This window comes from Dermacentor variabilis, chromosome 2 (genome assembly GCF_050947875.1).
Source record: "Dermacentor variabilis isolate Ectoservices chromosome 2, ASM5094787v1, whole genome shotgun sequence".
Classification (NCBI taxonomy): Eukaryota; Metazoa; Arthropoda; class Arachnida; order Ixodida; family Ixodidae; genus Dermacentor; species Dermacentor variabilis.
The window spans coordinates 236,509,358-236,528,203 of record NC_134569.1 but is presented as its reverse complement, the minus strand read 5'-3'; the positions used below and the strand labels follow the sequence as shown (position 1 = coordinate 236,528,203).

General features: G+C 51.6%; 1 long non-coding RNA gene across 1 annotated transcript; it reads left to right on the top strand.

Moving 5' to 3' along the window:
* Window positions 1–17,020: 17,020 nt before the first annotated feature.
* LOC142571226 (uncharacterized) lies at window positions 17,021–17,622 on the top strand. The gene is made up of 3 exons (XR_012825802.1): window positions 17,021–17,248; window positions 17,316–17,409; window positions 17,493–17,622. It is a non-coding gene; the product is annotated as an uncharacterized LOC142571226 (long non-coding RNA).
* The last annotated feature ends 1,224 nt before the right edge of the window (window positions 17,623–18,846 follow it).

Here is an 18,846-nt window from a genome sequence, read left to right as displayed (position 1 = left end):
GCGCTGTGCAAAAGAAGAAAGAGCCAGATTATCCATTTGGTGGTCTTAGTAGATAACGCACAGATTATTCAAATATTTTAGTGGAAATTGCACTTGTTCTACCCTTATCAACACACCTAAGAGATCCTAACATGTTTTAGTTGATAAGTAACATTATCAAAACGCCCTCATTCATGTGCATTCTACTGAAAGTGTGGCAAACGTATTCATCTCGAAGTACGAGAAAAGAGACATTGCAGAGTGTTCTAAGCGGAAATAAATGTTTTCAATCATTCGCCTGCCTTCTTCAGTTGAAAACTTATTTCTTTTCACTGAGAATATGAACACGAACACTTATTATGCACCTACCTAGCTTGATTCTCACGGGGAGCTTAATTCGCACGGGAAGCTCTTTAGGTAGTGAACTGGTTAATTTTCCTTGGTATTTTAGGCTCACACAAGCAGTCAAAGCTCTACAAGACAGAACGCACTCCTTGAGCTGAAGTTTATTAATGCTGACCTTGTTGATAAGCAATCAGAGTCTGAAGCAATTGATAGAATTTGAGACCTGTGTGTTTCGCTCGATTATCCTGACTCCAAGCCTCGTATCGAAATTCCAGCTTTTTCCAACTCTAATCGCCCTGACGACGCATCTATTCTTGAAGCTTTATCGAAAACTTCGATCCTTTTTGCAAAATCAGTGGCAATTCAAATGTGAATACACTGGTTCGTGAACTCTAAGGCATTGTAAAACTTTACATAGACGCCTTTGTTTCACTGAAGAGTAACAAGGAAAACCATGTTATCCGTCGCATGAATCATCGCCCCGTGTTAGACGACTAGCGTACGTTCAAAGCGTAGTAACGATCCTGTGGGTATTGCTAGATTTACGTCTTTTAAGAAAGCGCATCATTCGATTCGAAAATTTATCAAATTTCATCATTTCAAAATCAGCATACTCAGTGCTCAGGTCAGTTTGCTTAATCGGTCTCGTTTACCCATTGCAAAGGAGCTGCGGCACAGATGCTAAATCCTCGAGGGAAAGTAACTAATACGGTGCCCAAAACTCCGACGTCACAGTCTTTAGTGAATTTGCGGCACGTTCAAGGAGCGTACCGACAAGGGGCCGTTGGCAGCGTGTCGTATGAGTGCGACGACATCGTTGTCGAGTACGCTGGCTGCCAGAAGGTCGGCGGCGGAGTGAGTCTCTGCCTCCTGGATGCCCATGAGAAGAACCAGCGGTTTCAGCAGCCACGTTAGCACTACCTGCAGCGAAAGGGAGATGGCAAGGCGACGATGGCAGCCAGTGCCTAAAACATTTGAGTGCCCGTGACTAAGATTGCCTCGATGCCCCCGTGATAATAACGATGACGACGATGATGACCACCATCGCGATGACATGTTAGGATTCCAAATACTTAAAAGGCCCTACACCAGGTCTGGTCACTTTGAGCTGACAAGCGGGGAGCAAACAATGTGCGCTAACCACCGTGTCTGTTAAATATCAGTTCGCTACGCGCCGTGGAAAGATCTGAAATTTCAAAGCGAACGCCGTTTACCCTTCTTCTCGCGGCCACCGCGCTGCAAGCCTGAGGATAACGTACACGTGCTAGTGCGCCTACGTACACGTTCTAGTGCGCCTACGTACACGTGTGTGTGCTGTGACGTCGCTCGTAGTGACACGTGACTTCCCGAATTATTCACGGCAACATCTCTTGTTTCTGTAATCTGTTGCTTGAATAGACGAATTAAAGTTTAGAGAAATAAAGAAATACACAAACCGAATGTCTGCATGTTTTTGTTTTACTACACACTGAAGCAAGAGACACGTACTTCCGTTTCGGCTGCTTGTTCCCCCGTCGTGGAGTCAGGCGCGCAGTCACTGAAACTATGTAATTTTCTACTGTGTTCCAGCGCGGGATCATGCTCTGAGTGTGTGTGTGGGTAGTGACTTTTGAAGGAGAGGAAGAGAAAAGTGCAGTGCCGTAACTGTCTCTCAGAGGAGGACACCTCAACAGCACTGCGCAGGGAAAGGGGAGTGGGGAGAAAAAGATAAGGGAGAGAAGGAAAAGAAGGCGGAAGAAAATAAGAAGGTTGAAGAAGCAATGCGGGGCTTACAGCCGCGCTCTCAGCTGCGTGTCACAACAAAAGTCAAGTAGGGCAGGAAGCACTTTCTTGCCAATGGAAGGGTGGGCTGCCGGAAAGAGAAGTGCTCCCTCCGAGTCACAGGGCAGTCCCACACGACGGTATGATGCAAAGAGCGCAGTGCGCTCAACATCCAAGGCCGGGCAGCGGAGCAGAAGCTGCTCAAGCGTCTCCTCCTCGCCGCAATCCAAGCACACGGGGCTGCCTCTTCCGTGCAGTCAGTGCATTATGGCGGCGGTGTTGTAGCAGCCGACGCGCAGCCGAAGGAGAAACGAGCGGTCCCAGCGGGAGAGACCCGCGCGGGAAAGGAGGCGAGGGGGCGTACTTGCAGTAACGCGCGGATCCGCATGCTGCGCGTGGAGGATGCGCAGTATCGCCGTCTTGGCCACGTCGAAACGGGTGACGGAGCTCGCGAAGTGGAAGCGAGTCGAGAGAGCTTGCTTCGCGAGGGCGTCGGCCGCTTCGTTCCCGGGCAGGCCGATGTGCGCGGGGACCCACTGCAATGCCAAGTCGCAGCCCTGATTTACGAGATGGCGCAGTTTTGATCCCGCGCGCTGCACCAGCGGAAGACCGGCATAGTCCTTCCTCAGCATGCACAGAGCCGCACGCGAGTCCGGCAGTATCGCGGCAGACGAGACACCGCACTGCTGAAGAAGTAGGTCAGCCGCGAGGTCAATCGCCGCGAGTTCGGCGACTGTCGACGAGGCAAGAAAACGAAGGCGGCACTGTCGAGACGCAGAAATTTCCGGTGCCGTGCACGCGGAAGCGGCGGAACCGTCACCGGACACGGATCCGTCAGTGCACACTTGGAGTCGGTCGCGTAGATGTTCGAAGATCAATGCAGCCGTCTACTGCTGCATGGCACACAGTGCTGTTTGTCGCTTGCTCTTGACGCCCGGGACGGTGATGTTTACGTCGAGGAGCGCTGAGGCGTGCGGCGAAGGCGGCAGGGGGAGGAGCTGAGGCAAAGAGGCGATGCGAGTGCTGAACTCGGTGGCACGCTGGCCCATGCCCGAGCCCACGAAGTTGTGGAGGCGGCACACGAGACGCTGACCCTGTGGCGACCGTTGCAGACGCTCGATGTGGTGAAGTGCTTGTTTCCGCGCGCGAAGTGAGGGCGGCCAGTTTCCCGCTTCGGCGAGAGTTGCCCCCACTTGCGAGAAGCGAGGAAGCGCGTACATTTGGCGAACTGCGGTGTGGTGCTCGAAGTCGACGGCCTTCCAGTTGACTGCACTGGCGTTGGTGAGTGGGAGCGCGTAGAGCGCTCGCGACGTTGCGAGCGAGTTGTAAACTCGGAGCGCAAGATGCGGTGTGCAGCCGCGGCCTCGGGCGAGCAGGGAGCGTGCGGCGCCTGCGAGTTTCCTGGAGTCCCTGCAGAGTTGTGTGGTGGCCGCGTTAAAGTTGAGGCGGCAGTCGATGTGGAGGCCAATGTATCGGACTTTTCTCTGCCACGGGAGGGGGCTTCCGCGCAGCGAGAGAGTTGGCACTTCGAAGCGTGCACGGCTCGCACGGGGGCCTCGGTTTTTGACGCCGAGAGCTGAAGCCCTATGCTGCCGAGATATTCGTCCACGGCGTTGATCGCCGACTGAAGTGATTGACGCACTTGGTAGCCATGGTCCGTGGGCCCGCAAGCAAAAAGGGCGATGTCATCAGCGTAAATAGCCACACGGACTTCGAAGGCTGTCAGCTTCGGGATGAAAGCAGGGAGCCTTGCCAGCGCCAAGTTGAAGAGGAAAGGGCTGAGGACACTGCCCTGAGGAACACCAGAGGTCACGCTACGGGGGGTGCTGAGCGTGTCACCCACGCGCACTCTGAGCGTTCGGTCGTTAAGAAAGGCCGAGACATAGTCCAGTAGGCGGCCGGTGATACGCAGCTCGCGAAGCGCTTGAATGATGGTGCCGTGCGGGAGGCCGTCGAACGCGCGTTCCACATCGAGCAGCACCAGGTATCCGGCTTCGTGGCGACTTGCCGCGTCCTCGAGCGTAGCGACAACGTCCGCGATGGAATCAGTTGTCGAGCGCAGTCGGCGGAAGCCGCTTTGTTCAAGGGCAAAGGCGTCTAGGGAGGAGGCAATCCATTCAACGCGGTGCAAAGCCATGGACTCCATTGTTTTGCCGGGTACCGAGGTTAACGATACTGGGCGATAGGAGTTGATGTTCGAGGCTTGTTTGTCGCGCTTGAGAATGGGAACGACGATCGCCTCTTTCCAGTCGGTGGGAATGATGCCGCTGCGCCAGACCGAGTTGAAGACCTCGAGAAGTGACGGAAGCTGAGCTGCGTCAATGTTCCTCAGGACTTGATGAGTAACGCCGTCGGAACCGGGAGCGGAGCGACGTTTGCGTCTGTTCAAGACGATGCGCAACTCGCTGAGCGTGAACTCAGCAGAACAAAGCACTTCTACATGCTCCAGAATTGCGCTCGTTGGGAAATAGCGCATAGGAGCTGGGCATTCAACCATGTTGTGTGGCGGAAGTTCGACGGCGGCTCACAGACGGCGGAGCGAACGGATCCGCGAAGAGTTCGGCTAATTGCTCGGCACTCAAGCCCCGGGCCACTGCGATGGAGAGTGCAGGGCAGCGTGGTATCTTGGGACTAAGTAGGGCGGCGAGAATGCGCCAGGGGCGTGCTTTGTCGCGAGTGTCCTCCAAGGAGAGGCAGAGACGCTGCCAGCTCTGGTTGCGACGCTGCCTGGCATGACGACGGCACGCGGCATCAAGGCGGTTGTAAAGTGTCCAGTGCTCCACCTTGTCGATTTTGATGGCGCGGCGTTCAGCGCGTCGGCGTGCCGCGCGTAAGTTCAGAAGTTTGATGACGAGCGCCGGCGTTCCAGCGGGCACCGTACACGACTTGGTCGCGGCGACAACGCACCTCGAAATGTGCGTGGGGAAGTCGGTGTTCGCCGGAGGGGGCGTGGCACAGAGCGTCCTGAACAGAGACCAGTCGGTGATGCGATAGGTACAGGTCCGGTCGCGGCTCAGACCGAGCGGGTCAAGCGAGATCGGATAATGATCCGACCCCTGAGTGTCAGGGCTGCGTACCCACTCATAGTGGCACCGTTCGCTAACCAGCGATAAGTCTATCACACTCCCGCGCACCTTCCGACGCACGAAAGTAGGACTGCCGGTGATGATGATCAGCGTACCAGAGGAGTGAATTGATTTCAGCAGGTTCCTGCCATTAGGCTCACAGCGGCTGCTGCCCCATGCCGTGTGGTGAGCGTTAAAGTCGCCGCACACAACAAAGTCACCGTTGATGCGCGCGGTAAGGCTCTCCACGAAAGACGTATCCCATCGCTGCACGGGTTGCACGTAGACGCTGGCGACACAAGTGTCGGCCCCCTCGACGCGCACAGTCAGAGCTACACACTCTACGGAAGTGGGAACGATGTCGGCCACACGAACGACGGCTTGGGCAAGGCGCGCACGCACGTAAATAGACGCGCGGGAGCGACCGGGTGGATGGAGCGGATCACAGCACTGCACGTTGGCGCAAGTCCGTAACTCGCAGGTGGTCGTACTGTGGTATCCCACGAATCCCGGAAGGTTGCACTCCCCGTCGAGCGTGTATGTCTCTTGCAACGCGAGCACGTCGTACCCGTGCAGGAGTAGGTGTTCGGACAGTTCGGCGTGTCGTCGGCGCAGCGAGCGCACGTTCCATTGCAGGATGCGCGGCCGACGTTTGGCTGGGCGACTAGCCACGGTGATGGTGTCGCTGTTGACATGCCACTGCCTGCAGGCAGATGGCCCGGAGCGGATGATCAGCTGGCAGCATGGTGCGGGCTGCTTGCATGGTGAGCAGCAGGTTTTCTACCAGCTGATTCGTAGTAGTTTGGGCGGGTGGAGCAGCAGTATCGTGCGTCTGCTGGCTTTGAGAGGCAGGAGGCGCTGGTACCGGGTGCCTGGGTGCAGGGCTGGGGCCCTTCAGCACGCTGGCATAGGACCGCGCCGGAGATGAGGAAGACTGCTGCCGCTGCTACTCCTCCCGGACTGCTGCCCTGACAGCACGCCTCGACAATGCCGAGGTGGAGGAAGCCATGATGGTGGCCACCTCCCGTTCTTCCTGCCATTTGGTGCAGGCGAAAGTGTCGGCCCTATGAGGGCCCCGCAGTTCCTGCAGCGGACTTTCTGGCAGGAGGCGCCCTCCGCGTGGCTCCTGCCGCATGAGATGCAGTCGGTCGGCCATCTGCAGGACTCCAGCACGTGCCCGAAGCGGCCGCACTGCCGACATTGCACCGGACGGGGCCTGGCAGGCCTCACCCTGAACCCGAGCTTGAAAAGGCGCACGTGTTCAGGGGGGACTGGTCCCGCGAATCGGATGGTGATAGTGCTCTCCTCCCTCGTTCCCGACAGCACGGGAACGCTCGACTCTATGGCTCCCAGCAGGTCTGTGTCCGCGGGTAACCCGACTACCCCGTGCAGGAAGCCGGTGCTCTTGCCGCGCTCGGCTGGCAGTCGGGCAGTCACTGGGATTCCGTGCAGCTCAGTGACTGCCAGCAGCTCCTCCAGGCACACCCGGGTGGTAGTATCGGCGGCCACGATGTTGCGTTTATGGTTAACGCGAACCACTGCAACACCTGGTCGCGAAGAGAGTTGCAGCGAATGAGAGGCGCGGTGCTTCTCGGAAGGTTCCACCGGGCGCCGAGGGACGGAAGAGCACCGTACCGACGACCACAGGGTCAACCGGGAGTGCAGCAGTTTCCAGGACTCGTGCACGCCGCCGGTCCCTCTTTGACTGCACCAGCGTGAAGTCGTACGTGGTGGACTCGCGGGCGGATGGTGTCGCTCTCTGTACTGCGGCTGTAGGCACGTGGGTGTGACCAGGGTAGTGGGTGGGCGCCGCGAGTCGTCCGTTGCCCCGGGAGATGAACGGGAAACATGATGATCATGATGATGATGGTGGCCTCAAGTTATGGCTCATACCCACACTGGGGGATTGGCCAAGAATTGCGTGCTGAAACGTTCACCTGTTCTTTTGAAGTGCTACGTATTCGATGAGAAAAACAAAATATAATGAGAGATAAGAAGACATAAAAAAGTACAAGACAAAAGTTAAAAAGTTATTCGTTTTGTTGACTGTATGTAACTGCAAACGGCATCAAATACGTCCCTGTGGCTGACCCCTATAACTGACGCACCGAAAGATAGTATGATTTCTGGTGATAACATTAACCCTAATTTTGCGAACGGAAGTTCTAGATGTCTTTTTCTTAACAATTTGTATCGTCGACATACCAAAAAATAATGATCTAGAGATTCTGTTTCTTGGCAGTATGGACACAGAGGCGATAGCGTCAGACCAGTCCTGTGTAAATATAAGTTTAATGGAGGGACACGGCAGCGTAATCTCGTGATCGCTACTTCTGATTGTCTTGATGGACACCACTGGATTTTCCACGGAAATCTGAGGTGCTGATATTCTGTCCATGTTGTTATTGATTATCATCATCATCTTATGTACTTTATTTCTCGTCCGAGCGAGGGGAGACTGGCACTAAAGGCACGCAGGCCTGACAGAGATCCCAGACCCCACATTCACTGACATCTCTATGAATTGAATATTTTCTATATCTGATTGCTGTTATGTGAGCCACCAAAGCAAGAACAGGCATTATAGGTCCACTCAGGGATGCTCGCGCTAATGCGTCTGCCATTTCATTTGAATGTAAGCCACAATGTCCAGGTACCCATAATAGTTTTAGAGAATTCAACTGTGGAGGAACTAATGTTAGAAACGTCTTTAGTGGTGCCGTAAGCGAAGTACAGACCGAAAGGGAATCTGTTATAGTAACCGCACTTATTGAGTTCGACGGGAGTTTCCGAAGCGCTAAAAGAATTGCTTAAAGCTCGGCTTCAAAAACAGGTGTGAAGTCTGGCAGTCTCAAGGAGAATGACCAGCCAAGCGGGAGCGAGAAGATGCCTACGCCCGCCTTTTCGTTGTTCACTGAAGCGTCTGTAGCTATTATGTTATTTGTTTGTACGTGTGCTAGGTAATCTTGCAACAGGTTATTTAAAAAAGTGGCAGATTGAAACTTAGAGTTTGGGGGGAAAATGTCATCAAAATCTATCTTAATATTCTGATTTGATTCGGTTGACGGAATTACCTCTCGAATGTTCACATTCAGGCTATCTTATTGTTTTTGAACAAATATGATCTGTGGAGTGTTAAATCGAGGCCAATGAGCAAGGAAGAAGGAATTTGGATCATTAATGAATGCGTATTTAGATCGTCTAAGTGGCAAGCTGTAAAATTTCAGAAATGTTTGAACTGTTAAGATGCGAAATCTGCAGGGCAATGTTGGAAGGCGCGCTTCTTGGTAGATAACATTAATAGCCACAAACCTGGGGAGTCCCAGACACAGGCGTAGGGCCTCACGCTCCAAAAGAACCAGAGGCTTTATTTTATAAGCAGGGCCGCCTGAGAACAAGACACACCCAAATTCCAATATGGGGCGCATATACATTTTATAAATCATCAACAGTGAGTCCCTACGTAGTCCATATTTTCGGTTACTCATTCTGCGCAGAATACCTAAAGCACGTTGTGCCTTACCCGCTACACTCTCTATGTGTGGACTCCAGTTGAGCTTTCCATTATATGTGATTCTCAAATATTTTAGAGACTCAACCTGTGGAATGGGTTCTTGCTTATAAGTTATTGAAATTGAAATCGGATCCATGACCGAGAACACTAAAATGGCGCTCTTGTTTACATTTAATGACATACAAATTGTCTGAAGCCATACTTCCAGCATGCTCATGTATCTTTGTAATGTTTGGTATAATGTGTTAATGTCAGTGTCGGCAGCAAAGAATGCAATGTCATCTGCATACACGTAAACGTGCACGTCCTGACAGGTGGGGATAGAGCTCTTTAATATATTAAACAATATTGGGGATAGGACAGATCCTTGGGGAACTCCGCGAGTTTGTCTGAATTTAGACGAAGAACATCCGTCCTTGAAGCAATAAAATTCTCTTGATCGCAAAAATTCTGCCACCCACGCGGTTATATAATTGGGGAAATTGCGATGCTGCAGAATATCCACTAGAGTTGAATGTTCGACGCTGTCATAAGCTTTAGCTATATCTAATTTAATCAAAGCAGAATATTCTCTCCTTTTCCGGGCAAGTTGGATGCGGCTCTCTAAATCAGCATGGGCACACCATATTGAGCAATTAGCTCTAAAGCCTATTTGATTTGGACTTAATATTAAATTATCCGTCATCCAGATAGTAATTCGGCAGTGTAATACCCTCTCTATGAGTTCGATCATATTAGAAGTAAGAGAAATAGGTCTGATGTTTTCTATGTTATAACCTGGTCCTTGTTTTTTAGGTATCGGGATTACTTTAGCTACTTCCCAATCGTAAGGTATCCAGGCTTTTTGTAAGGAATAGTTTATTACGTTTAGAAGGTCTCCAGGAGATAGATCAAATAAAATTTTTATCATGTGAACGGTAATTCCATCAGGACCAGGGGCTGACAAAGGTAAGTTTCGAATCACTTGAGATAATTCAGGCAATGTAACTTCAGTATACACTAAGGATGGGGCTACATTTTGCAAATTATACGACATCGATGACGTGAATCTACTCTCCAAGCCTTTAGCAAGGAGTTCAAGAGATTTTCTCATTTCATTGGGAGACAGATTGATATAATCAATATTAGCTGGTGATGGCAGAATTTTCCGATATCTCATATATCTAAACAACGGTTTTTTGTTTTTAGATTTAGAGAGGAAATTACAGTGTTTCCTATCACATTCCTCTTTAGCTTTAGCAACTGTACGTGTAAAGACAGCAGCATGAAACTTGTAATCAGACCAATTTTTGGGGCACTGGTTGTATAGGAGCTGCTTCCAAGCTGCCTGTCGGCGTCGGTGGTCTCGCGTGCAGTCTGTATTCCGCCAAGGGTTATAAGATGTTTCCTTTCCAGAAGTAACACTGAATTCAGCCTTTTTGTATGTTCTTTTAATTACCGCACAAAGTTTCATAGCCTTCGTGTCTTCCTGCTCTTCAGAATGAGAAGCCAATTGTACCTTAAGATCGGACTTAAATTTATTATAATCTACAAATACGCGTACCTGGGAGCACGATGGCATAATCGGGCAAGCAATTTCAACCATTATTGGAAAGCGGTCACTGTTGGTTGCACAGTCCAAGGCTGTCCAGGATGTGTTAGTGAAGGACGAACTTACGAAACTTAAATCCAATGCGGAGCGGGACTGTTTACAAAGATATGTAGGAATTCTAGGGTTCAGACAAGACAGATTATTATCTATTGTCCAATCCCACAAGCGTTTGCCACATTGGTCAGTTCGAAAACCCCAGCACCTGTGATGGAAGTTGAAATCTCCAACCAGAATTTTGTCCTTACACCATGAAGTCACTGCTGAAGTCAAACATCGAGTGTTCTGTACACCCGCCGGAATGTATACGTTTACTAACGAGAAAGGTAGACACCCTGGTATATTTATATCTAATGCGAAAATTTCACTTTCCGGGGACATATGTTTATATGAAATCTTTGCCTTAAGGCTAATTCTGTTATTGATAAAGAAAGCTAAACCTCCGCCCTTCGATGGACGGTCCAGTCGGAAAGATCGATAGTTCGTCAATTGAAAACATTGATGTACTGAAAGCCATGTTTCTTGCAAAGCAATAATATCCGGGGAGAATTTCGATGATAGGTACAATAAATCTGTTGCTGCAGAGCAAATTGATCGGCAATTCCAATGAAGAATTTTGAGGAGACCTATGGTTGCGTAAGTATGGACTCAGTAACTGCCTTACCTAAAATGTTTTCCTTTAAGAAATCTTCCTTTGTAAGGCTGTCTTTCTGGTACTTTTTTGTCTTTGCCTGAGTTAGAGTCGTAGCTTTTTTAGACAAAGGGGACCTACATCGTTTCAACGATCGAGGATCCATGTCCATTTCATCTGCGCCCTCTGTGTTATCGTTGGAGCCTGTGCATTGGGTCTGGTTAACATCGACTGGTGGGATTGCCATGTGGGCATCTTGCGACGTGAAATTAGCGGATACTTCCTCATTTGAAGTACGTGGACACTCAGTAGTTCGAGTAGTTATACCAACTGCTGTTGTTCCGAATATCTGCGCCATCTGGCTAGTTAGAATTTGTGTCAGGGACTCACAAAGGTTTCCAGCTAGGCGCTCCATAGATTTTTCCATTGCCCTTTCGATGGCATTAGCAATAGAAAGTGAAAGAGACGCATCCGTTGCTGTCACCTGGCGGGCTGTGACGCCGGCGTATCCCTGAGTCCTAGAATGAATTTCCGCTACGGCTTCTCTACGTGAACAACGTCTTCGTTCAACGATTTTCAGAATTTCAATTTCCCGTGCCTTTGCTGAGCAATTAGAATAATCAGCAGAGTGCGCGTCATTGCAGAGGCAGCACCTTTCTTCCTTGCTTTTGCACTCGCTAGCTTTGTGCTCTTCACCACAAATTCGGCACCTGGAAGCAGATCTACATCCTTTTAACGTGTGTCCGTAGCGCCAGCATTTCACACATTGGAGGGGACGAGGGGACAGAGGTTCCACTCTGTATATTAGAGGCCATGCCTTTATCTCTGAGTGTCGAATTGTCCCTGCAAATGTGGCTATGATCGACTCAGTAGGGATCCTGTTTTTCTCGACCACACGTCCACACCGATAAACTGAAATTACACCCGCGGGTGAAAGCATCTCTAATACCTCTGTCGGTGTCATGTTCACGTCGACGCCGCGGACAAGCCCTTTCACACATGCCAAGTGGGGAGGAATAAATGCGCTCACCGGATTGGCGGCAAACAGCGAACACTTTAACAGGTCTTGTACACAGGACTGGTCTGCCGAAAAGCAAAGGACTCCACCTCTGCCAAACTTGCGGACCTCAGTGATGGTCTGGAAATTGGCCGTCGCCGATCGCAATTCCGCCTGAATCGTTTTCGGATTCTTCATCCGTATGACTCCGCTATTGGTTGGAACAAGAGCCACAGGAACTGATGTGATGCCGTTGCGTACAAACAGATCCACAGGTAACTCCTGCGGAGGAATAGAAGCGGACCAGGGGAAGGCCCCTGGCCCTGGTGAAGAAAAGGACATCTGCGTGGTCTGATTAGCTAAATGATATTGAGACTAGCCAAACTGTTGACAAGCGATAAAAGTAAAAAGAACAGCTACTCAATTCTTGGCCAGAACCCTGCGAGGCAAGAACAGTTCCACTGGAAGTTCCACTGGAAGAACCACCAGGTCGCCTTCGTCTTCTTCCCCTTTGGCTTCGGCCGCGAAGAAGGCTGGCATGGTGGGTCCTTCAGAAACCGCGCCGCGGGGTTATCAGGGCCCTGATGTGACGAAACAGTGGGTGTTGCGTCCGTCAGCTCCATCGCCTCGGCAGCGCTTTCGTTTGCAGCTGGTTCGCTAGCAGATGCTGCAGGGGACGCGTCGCCATCAGGAGCAGACGGCGCGTCGAGGATGGTGCCGGGCGGCGTATTTCCAACTGCTCGTTGGTACAACGGGGTGTGGAACTTGCGGAGACGACAGACGTTGGCGCGCATGCGCGAGTCAGAGCGGGTGCGAGAGAGGAAATGTGGGGAGTTTTGCTCCTTGAAAATACGACTCTGCCTAGGTACTACGGAGGAGTTTCTTGGCGCGTGGTGTATGCGCGTGTCCCTAGGCGTGCCGGCAGAAGCCGCGGGGCGCGATTGTGCTGAACTTAGCATCGCAAGTTGGCGGCTCGACGCAATCATATTTAATCGATCATGTTTTTACTAATGAAAACAACGTGTCATTATTTCGCATTATTGGCGGAGCCTCCAGGACACCAAAGCGGCAACGGGGATGTCAAAGCTAGAAGCCGGACTGGTCCGTGAGTTGGGGCTCGCAGAGGCCTGCGCGTGCCAGGAGAGTATAAGATCGGCTGTCCGCTATCGCGGACAGATGTTTTATGCGCACACCCCTAGGCACGCTTCGGCCTCTGCGGCCCCAACCCACGGGCCATCATGCTTCCAGCTTTGATCCCCCGCTACCGCTTGGGTGCCCCGGAGATCCTGCGCCGCCTGCTTTAATATAACCTCAGGTGCTCTCCTGAGGCCTCCGTTTGCCGGTTACATGTGCCCTCATGGAGCAGTGCTTGTAAAGAATCCGATCTATCGTCGCGGCGAAAAAAGCAACCCGCGACTTATAAAAACATCAGTCAGAACATTGTCCCTTCAGACACAGCGATCACCAAGCGGCGTCCGTGCCCACTGCCTCACCGCGCGGGCAGCCAGCGGCGGAGCGTATAAACCAACACGACGGAACTCCGCAATGCCGGCGTGTCTAGGGGACAAACGAATACAACGCGCTCTAAGAAACTTCCTCCGTAGTGCCTAGGCTGAGTCATATATTCAAGGAGCAAAAGCTCCCAGATTTTCTCTCTCGCGCCTGCGCAGAAACGTCGAGCACCGTCAAAAGTGGCACGCCCCGCTGTATCTACGAGCAATTCTAAATACGTAAAGCCCCTTTATAAATACGCTGCCGGGCGCGCCCTTTCTCGGAGGGGACGCGGAGGAGGTGGCTGTAGACTCGGCGGGATGTCGAGAGGTGGCGCTCGCCCTTTTTGGAGGGCCTCCGTCTTGGGTGGCAGGCGGACAAGAGGTGGCGGCTGTTTCGCCCGACTGTGGGGAAATGGCGCTGCCGTGGTCCGCATAGAGGTGGTCCGGTTGCTGCACGTGGCAGCTGGCTGCCGTGTGCTGCTCCGGGCTGGGGCGGAGAGTTCGACGGCTGCTTACGTTGCCCGGTTGGCTCCTCGTCCTCGCTCTCCGTCTCGCGGGCGCGTTTCCGAGAGCTGGACATATCGATGTCCTCGTCGTCGGAAGGGGGGAGCGGGACCGAAGCATGGAGCTCCTGTACTGGGGGCCGTCCTGGAGAGGCTTCGAAGCGGTAGTAGGCAGGGGGGGGGGATCCACAGGGAGATCGATGGTGGTGGCCCGTTGACTGAGCCACTGGCCCAGCATACGAGTGGCACGAAGTTCCAGGTCTCTCCCTTGCCCGGAGTTCGTCGAGGGATGCAAGGCCGAGTGCCACCAGGCTCAAACTGGCATGGCGACGGTGGCGAACGCGTGGAGGGCGCTCTCCAGGCGAAGCGAAAACCATCTTGGCCCGAGACTTCAGAACGGCACGCAGCCTGGATCATGCTCTGAGATCCGCTTGTGTCTGCCCCAGTATACGCATAGCCCAGATTATACCACTAGTCCGGTGTCCTCGTGCACAGCGCGCGAAATCGTGCGCTGCGCGAAGTGAGACAGTCGAACAGCTCGCACGCGATGCCGCGAGCAGAACTGCGCCGTGCAGCAAAAAAAAAAAAAAAAAAGAAAGCGCGAGGAGAAAAAAAAAGGTATGAAGGCGAGACTCGGGACGTGACGTGTGCGACACGCGTTTCTCGAGCTGTGGTGTGGGAGAACTCAGGGAAGGAATTGCGCTTGCGGAGCCTAGACGGGGCGAGTGGAGAGAGTGTATCGTTTGGCAGTGGCGATGGGCCTTGAAATCACGGGTACGCGGCACTGAAATATTTGTCTCTCGGCTATTAATGAGCAGATTTGGAGAGTTTTTGCTCGAGAACGCTCCCTAGAAAACGCCTAACAACTTCCGACGTATAACAGAAATTTGCTTTGTGACCAGGTTAGCGGCCCTTTAAAGTGCTAGTGGTTCCTAAAGCTGTTCTTATGTTAATTATCAGATAAACTGTTACACGCCTATGAACATACATACGAGGCCTTTTTCTACCATGCATTTTATTGTCATGTTGCCACCAAACGTTTGCAGCATTTCTGCTTTGCAAAACAGTGTTTTTAGTGTGTTAGGTTGGCGTCTACGCTTACTGTACTACGTCCCTATAATTAATTTTTAACTTTTTATTCAATATTTCGAACTTTGCGAGGCCAGGCCGGAGTGGCACACAAGAATGGCCGTTTCACAGCAGGTAACCGGCTGCAGTAGGTGCATTATTCGAGCCCCACCGCCCACACCCGCCGGGTGCCCGCCGGCGCTTTATAAGACGGGTGTAAGCAGCCCCGCGGCCAGGCGTACGGCTTTTCAAGGGTGTGTTGCTTCGGAGAGTTTCGTTCAGACCGCTATGCTTGCTGTGCAAGAGCCAAGACAAAGAAAACACAAGACTCTCGAAAACGAGTCTGGCGGTCCCATGCCGCCAACTTCCCAATAGGTGGGTGTCCTTCCAAGCGTTAGAACTCCCGTAGCTACCGAGCACCTCGCCGCGCGCTTATACCTATTTTACCGGTAGGTACGTAGCGGCACCACTCGTCCACCTCTCGCAGCAGCGGTAGATGCTCGGCTACTCCGCCAAAGCTGCGGTGGGACAAGGTGCGCCCACAGACCTTCACAAAGCACTGCAGCGGTGGTGAAATCGCAGAGCGTTCGCCTCCTATGCAAGAGGCATTAGGTTCGATGTAATGGGTGGAGATGCAACGAGAACAGGCGCTTATTTGTTTATAGGGGTTCTCATCTCGAAAGTGGTCCCTATAGAGATTTACGAGGCTCTCTGGGTTTCCCACGGTGAAACAGTCGAGCATCAGCAGCTGCTGCAGCAGGCAGACAAGTGCTGCCGCCTTGTACCTACCGATAAACTAGGTACACGCGGGCACCCTGTCTGATGCTTGGTAACTACGGAAGTTCTAGACACTTGGAAGGACATCCATCTATTGCAAAGTTGGCGGCATATGGGACCGCTAGACTCTTTTTTCGCCGATTCACTTGTAAAGAAAGTCGAGTATTGGGCTGAGGGACAGCTGCACCCATTTGAATAATCTTTTTATTTTTCGTATGCTCACGACCACGCATTGCCGTTTGACACCATCCTCTCTTCTGTGCCACGTGTTGCCACTGAGTACGCTCGTGAAGTCATCGATCGCGCTCACATGGCACGTCAAGTCGCCCGATCTCGTTTATTTGCCTCGCAGCATATACAAAAACGGCGTTATGATCGGTGCAATCGCGATGTTAAGTTCGCCTCAGCTGCTTTGGTGCTCCTTAGGGTAACCGTGTCGTCGGGTCGTTCTCTCCCAAAAGCTTCTCTCTCGCTACACAGGGCCTTATGAAGTCCTACGTCAAGTTAACGATGTCAATTACGACATCTTGCCGTTACACTTTGATCTATCCTCAAGTGCGGCGCCTGTTGCCATCGTCCACGTTTCGCGGCTGAAGCCACATTTCGCTCGCAATTTTTCGCCTACCATGTGCCGAGACGGCGCTTCAGCATGCGGGGGTCCTGTTACAGAAGGATAAAATAAGAGGAAGGAAGAAGCAGATCGCGAGACACTGGCTGCTACGTGTTGTTGCTGGTCAGCCGTATTTAACTACACTGCCTTTGCTTGCGTATATATTGTAAATACAGTATTTTTATACTCCCAGAATCCGCGTAACGTATATTGTAAAAAAACCAATCGTCTTTATTAAAGTTTCGTCCTAAGAAAACTTTATGCGCAGAGATACGAGCATGTTTTGCGTCCCCTCACGTTCAAGAAAATGCGGATCACCCACATCCTGGCATTGCCGGGGTCAAGTACCGCTTCAGAGGAAGGGGACTCTCTTTTTGCGGCAACCAGTACAGCGCGCGCACACTCACACACGGTGTTAGCAACGGCCTGTAGAGGTGCCGACATGCAAAGTTTTCTCAGCCAGCTGCAGCTGCGAGCGTGGCGAGCTTCCCCGAAGAGACCATGGAAGCCTTCACCACCTGCCGCGGTGACTCGCTTCGTAGGGACGACGATGTGCCGCGTCAACACCCCCTCGGCGCCGCTATGACTAAACGTAATCGGCGGACCAACTATTAGACAGTTTTAGTATAGCGTACGCTATTCCATTGCGGACGCTAAAAAATAGCGGGTCGTCACTGCGCATGCGCCGTACGCTAAACGAAATAGCGGGCATAGCGGGCGTACGCAACGCAAACGAGTTAGCGTTCTCGGTTTTGCGGGGTTAGCGGAGTGGTCTCGCGAAGTCTCGCCAAGGTGAGAGCGTGCATTTCAATATGGCTCCTCACAGTGCGAGCAACGTTTTGATCATGAGCGCAGCGGCCAAAGGCAATCCTCGCGTGCGCTTTTCGTCTGCTGACGACATCGAGCTGCTGCGCGAGGTAAGGGAGACCTGTCCTTTCGGGGATCAGAACGGATGGGCCCTGATCGCAGCTGTTTTGAATGCAGCAACCGGCAAAACATTCACAGCACGCAACGTCCGCGAACGTGCGGAACTGATGCTTTGGCGCTACTCATCGAACGACCGGAAAAACCTCCGCAAGTGAGTTGATTTGTTCATTAGGTGAGGTATACTAATATGAATCTTAAACTGCAAGTGTAAAAATGTTATTCATGACCTTACAGATCCGGCACAGAGGAAGAGTACAGTGAGAAGGAGCAGCTTCTGCACGAGATCATTGAAAAAATGAAAAATGAAGGCTTAACGATTAGGGCACCGCGGCGTTCAAATAACGGTGCAGTACCACAGCCGGCTCGTGGGCGCCTCACGTCGACGCAAGAAGCGGCACGACGCTCTGCAGCGACAGCGAGAGACGCTGCCGCCGAAGCTTACACGTTGGAGGACGATTGGGACAACACGGGTACGTAGTAGAGACTGGATGTTGCCGTGAGGAATCGGGATGGCATTTTCTACTACAGCGTATATAATTTTGCACTGAACATGCAATTCATTTGTTTTTAATTTGCATTGTTGTGTACTTACAAACATGACTTGCAGCTGTGAGCGAGACGCCATCACAGTTGTTGAACAACATGATAAACGGTGACGACAACGCCTCGGCTGAACAACAGCAGTGCTCGCAATTTCCAAGCACAGCGAGCACAGAGAGTACAGCGCCTGCTGCATCGGCAATCTCGTTACGCGATGATCAAGGGGCATCAGCTGCACCAAGTGGCAGCATTTCTGACTGTGCTTCGCCCAGAACGACAGCACGAAGCGAGCTACAGCGTGGCAAGTACCATCACCATTATCTCACAATTTTCAGTGAAAAAATAAGTGTATATAACTGCAGAATTCCACTTATGTGCCGATTCTATAGTTGTTTTCCGAGCAACAATAATGTTGCACAATAAGTTCAGTGTTGTTATTGTGCCTGACATACGATACTCACCAGGGGTAGTAGCTAATGCTGAACTTATTTGAGTGTCAGTTCCCTCATGTTTTTACCCAACACAACCGTGAAAATACAGTAAACTCTCGGTAACTGGAACCTCAAGGGTCCAGAGAAGTATGTTCGGATAAAAAGGGATTCCGTTTACTGAAGGAGGTGTGCAGAAGTGCAGCACTATGTCATACACACTGTTACTAATGTTAGACATTATAAGAATAAAGAAATGAATGTAGCAGCTAGCTTGTCCCATGGTTTAAGCGCAGCAAGAGACTTCTGGATTGTCCAGGGTTCACTCATTTTCATTTAAAGGAGACATCGGCGACGTATCAAAACAAAAACATTGCTCTTACTGCTTGAGTCGTTAGCTGAATTACCGTGAAGTCATGCTGTTGAAGTCTAAATTATCAAACAGTGCGCTGTAAGGTGGCCGAATTTTCAGTTCTTACTCTGGCCATCTATGGGGCGTGTGGCTGTATCACGAAGCTCTCTGGACTGCACATGCTATGCACTATCTATTATATTTTTGTTTGCTTGAGTCTTAAGGATGGCCCTCTATGTAGGAGATAGGTGTCACAAAAATAAAAACC